This window comes from Magnolia sinica, chromosome 12 (assembly GCF_029962835.1).
Source record: "Magnolia sinica isolate HGM2019 chromosome 12, MsV1, whole genome shotgun sequence".
Taxonomy (NCBI): domain Eukaryota; kingdom Viridiplantae; phylum Streptophyta; class Magnoliopsida; order Magnoliales; family Magnoliaceae; genus Magnolia; species Magnolia sinica.
Genome location: NC_080584.1, coordinates 18,731,483 through 18,735,665, shown reverse-complemented (window position 1 = coordinate 18,735,665; position 4,183 = coordinate 18,731,483). Strand labels below are relative to the sequence as shown.

At 38.5% G+C, this 4,183-nt stretch overlaps 1 non-coding gene across 1 annotated transcript; it reads left to right on the top strand.

Annotated features, from left to right (window-relative positions):
- The first annotated feature begins 1,790 nt into the window (after nucleotides 1-1,790).
- LOC131222111 (small nucleolar RNA R71) lies at nucleotides 1,791-1,897 on the top strand. The gene has a single exon (XR_009159819.1). It is a non-coding gene; the product is annotated as a small nucleolar RNA R71 (small nucleolar RNA).
- The last annotated feature ends 2,286 nt before the right edge of the window (nucleotides 1,898-4,183 follow it).

The window sequence follows — 4,183 nt, the reverse complement described above, 5'->3', positions numbered from 1 at the left end:
GGTTAGACGGTAGAGGCACTACATCAGTTTGGGGCAACTCTTCAAATTGTGGCCTCCACTGGTTAACTTCAAGTACCAGTGCAGTATCAAGCAAGGCACACGTCTTCCTAATCATGTCATCATCAAAATCATGGGAGTGGGCCAGGCACGTCTCTAGAGGGTTAGAGGATAAAGTCAGAGGTGTCGTATCTTCCACTAAAGAGTCAATCATATTAATGTCGTGGAAATCGTCATCATCCTCTAAGTTTCTGCCGTTATTGAAAGAAATGTGTGACTCCAATGTCATATTCCCAAAACACATAGTCATGACACCATTCCTGCAATTGATAATTACGTTTGAAGTGGCAAGGAATGGGCAACCAAGAATGACGGGGATCTGAGTGCTCATGTTATTGATGGGTTCGGTGTCTAGGATGATAAAATCTACATGGTAGTAAAATCTATCAACTTGGACCAACACATCCTCAATTATCCCTCTTGGTACACGAACAGAGCGATCAGCAAGTTGTAGTGTGGTTAGGGTGGGTTTTAATTCACCAAAACCTAACTGTTTGTATATCGAGTAGGGAATCAAATTGACGCTCGCTCCTAAGTCAAGAAGTGCATGATCAATTCGATGGTCCCCGATTACACATGATATGGTTGGGCTACCGGGATCTTTGAATTTCTGTGGCACATCTTGCTTTAGGATGACACTCACTTTCTTGGTCAAGAAGATCTTCTTTTGAATACTTTGCAGTCGTTTGCTCATGCATAAGTCTTTCAGGAATTTGGCATATGAAGGTATCTGTTTTACGACATCAAGTAGAGGAATGTTGACTTTCACTTGTTTCAACACCTCTAGGATATCCTGAGAGTTAGAGAGAGGTTTTGGTACGACCAACTGTTGGGGAAATGGAGCAACTAGCTTTTCTAAAAGTTTCGGTTCTAATTTTTGTGGGGCCTCACTAGATCCATTATTGTTGTCCTCTTCTGGTTCTTGAGGCTTTTCGGACCTAACCGGAAGGGTTTTATCAATGATCTTCCCACTCCTAAGAGTGGTGATAGATTTAGCGTGCCCCATTTGATTTGAAGAGCTGGGATCACTTGTCTCGTATTGCGGTTTAGGATTGGGGAGCGGTTGTGCAGGAAGCATCCCCTTTTCTATAACCGTCATACGTGAATCCATCTTTTGCATAAAGTCTCGTATTGCATGGGTCAGCTCTTGCATAGAATTTTGAACCGGTTCTTCTTGAGGTTTCCCCTGATTTGGATTTTGATTGAAGAAACTTTAAGGGGTAGCAGTTTGTCCATTTCTCCAACTAAAGTTTAGATGATTTTTTCAACCAGGATTGTACGTATTAGAGGTTGGTCCATTGAAAGGTCTTTGATAATTATTTACGGCATTGGATTGTTCATTCAACACTTCTCGAAAGGCAGGTATCGTAGGACAATTTTCAGTTGTATGAATGTTGCAATCACAGATGCCGCAAACACTTTCATTAACCTTATCCTTCTTTCCTTCCATGGCCTCAACTTTCCTTATGAGCATAGTCACTTTACACTTAAGATCATCCTCTTCTTTCAAGAGATACAATCCACCTTTCTTCTTTAATTGAATCGGCCTAGACGTGATGTTTGACTTTGGGTAATAGTCCCATGATTGTGTTTTTTCAGCAAGACTATCGAGGTAATCCCATACCTTGTCAACATTTTTATTAATGAATTCTCCATTACACATTGTCTCGACCATTTGGCGCATGGAAGATGTCAGTCCATCGTAGAAAAAATTTGTAACGCGCCACGTTTCAAAGCCGTGTTGTGGGCATGAACTGACTAAATCCTTGAACCTTTCCCAACATTGGTAAAATGTTTCATCCTCCTTTTTGGTGAAGTTCATGATTGCTTTTCTAAGGGTAATCGTTTTATGATAAGGAAAAAATTTCTTTATAAATTCCCTTTGCATATCATTCCATGTGCCAATGGATCTAGGACGCAGTGAATGTAGCCACGTCTTAGCCTTCTCTTTTAAGGAAAAAGGAAAGAGTCTCAGCCTAACTGTGTCCTCAGACCATTTTGAAAATATAAAGTGGCTCTGATCTCATCAAGCTCTTTCAAATGTAGGTATGGCTCTTCAGATTCAAGCCCATGGAACTTAGGAAGGAGCTGGATAACCCCTGGCTTGATGTCCATATGTCCTGTATTCTCAGGAAAAATCATGCATGAAGGCGTACTCACCCCCGCTGGTTGTAAATAATCTCGTAAAGTACGTGGCGAGGATGCTTGATACACCTCATTCTCATCCTGAATGTCCTCCACCCTAGGTTGGGGTAGAAAAGGTTGGTTTTCAGCCATCACTTCAATTAACTCAGGGAGTTTCGAGTGGTGTCTAGTCCTGTGATGGATAGTCAACCCCTTAACCAATCCTCCTTCAGTCAAGAGACGTCGAGTGTTGTCACGGGCCCACTTGGGCATGAAACACTCGCAGCCCTCAATCAAATTCAAAACCTAATCCTAAGAAAGGAAAAGAAAATCTAGAAAGAAAGAGAGATTTGGAAAGAAATTACCAAATTGAAAGCCCTAAGTAACAACACCTGCAAAAGAAAACAAAACAAGTCAGTTTCTAAAGAGAATGTCTAGAATTAGAAAATCCTTAAAAAGGAAGATAGAAACAAACCAGTTTCTAAAAGAAGAAATTCCTAAAAGAAGGTGGAAATTTCTAAAATAAATTAGGAAAGTCCTAAACTAGAAAGTAAGTTACTAAAAGAGAACTGAAAAATATAAAGTAGAGAGAAAGCTTACCGAATTAGAAATTTCTATCTTAAAAGCCTACACAATAGGAAAGTTAGTTTCTAGATAGAAATTCTACAAGTAGAAAATTTCTAAAAATAAATTAGGAAACAAAGTTAGATTCTAAAAGAGTTAAAATTAGAAAGTTACTAAAAAAAAAAATAGAAAGTTAATTTCTAAAAAGGAAAATAACTAACCTAGTTTCTAAAAACAAAAGAGGAAAGTTTCTAAAAATAAACTATTTCCTACAAATAGGAGAATTCTAGAATTAGAAAATTTCTAAAATTCAAACCCTAAATTCAAAAGTAGAAAAAGTAGAGAAATTAGGAAGGAATTACCAATTTAGAAACTTATGTCAGGATCCTACAAAATAGGAAAACAAGTTAGTTCTAGAAATCAAATAAAAATCTAAAACTAAAGTTAGTCAAATTCTAATCTTAAACTAATTCTAAACCTAATTAATTTCAGAGAATCACAACCGTCAGTCCCCGGCAACGGCGCCAAAAACTTGTTCACTCCCCAAGTATAGGGTTGTGATGTAGTAATAAACTCGGTGAGACCGAGGTCGAATCCCAAGGGACTAAAACTTGTACGTAATCTGAAACTCACTAGAACTAGAACTAAATTAAGATGAAATCTAAATCGAATGAATTTGAAGGAATAATGGTGAAGTATTAATGTAAAACTTAAACAATTCAGGGAAAGGAACTAGGGATTCAGAGGATCCACTTGTAGAGATCAGGGCAGTCTACGCTTGATTCACGAACTCAACTGGACTTCGAGTCCCATCTTCATCCAGTTGGAAGATATATCACTAGAATCAAATCTGAACTGTTGTTGATCTAGTTTTCAAGAGACAAGACGAATGTAAATTAGAATGGATTCCATCACAAAACCATGCCCATGAGACAAAGCAAACAACAGAATTAAACTAATCCACAACCAATCTGAGTGAGGTATGAATGTTAGGAAGGGTTCCGTCATCCAACCATGTCCAAGGGGCGATGGTGAACAACAGGGTCTCCTAACTGCATAATCATAATAATGAAAAGGAAATACTCAAAGCCATTGCAGATCTATTGTAATTTCAGTCACAACAAACCTATTAAAAACTAACGGTATTCCTTAAAAATCAAACCAATATCAGCATCAGTTTAGTAATGAATCAAGGCTATAGAGTCTTCCCATCATGCCACAAGCTTCACCTCTTAGCCCTAGCTAAGAGGTTTAGCCCGACATGATCCGGCTAACTCTTTTAAACAGAAACATAAATAATAAAAACTCTAACTATCTCTCTCTCTTGTGCAGCCGTCCAAGATTTGGATCCCGGTTGATGATCCCTCCCTTTTTCTTCTCTCTTCTATCTTATAGCCAAAAGAAAACTAGGCCGGTGGAATGGAGTGCGTCCCCAAGA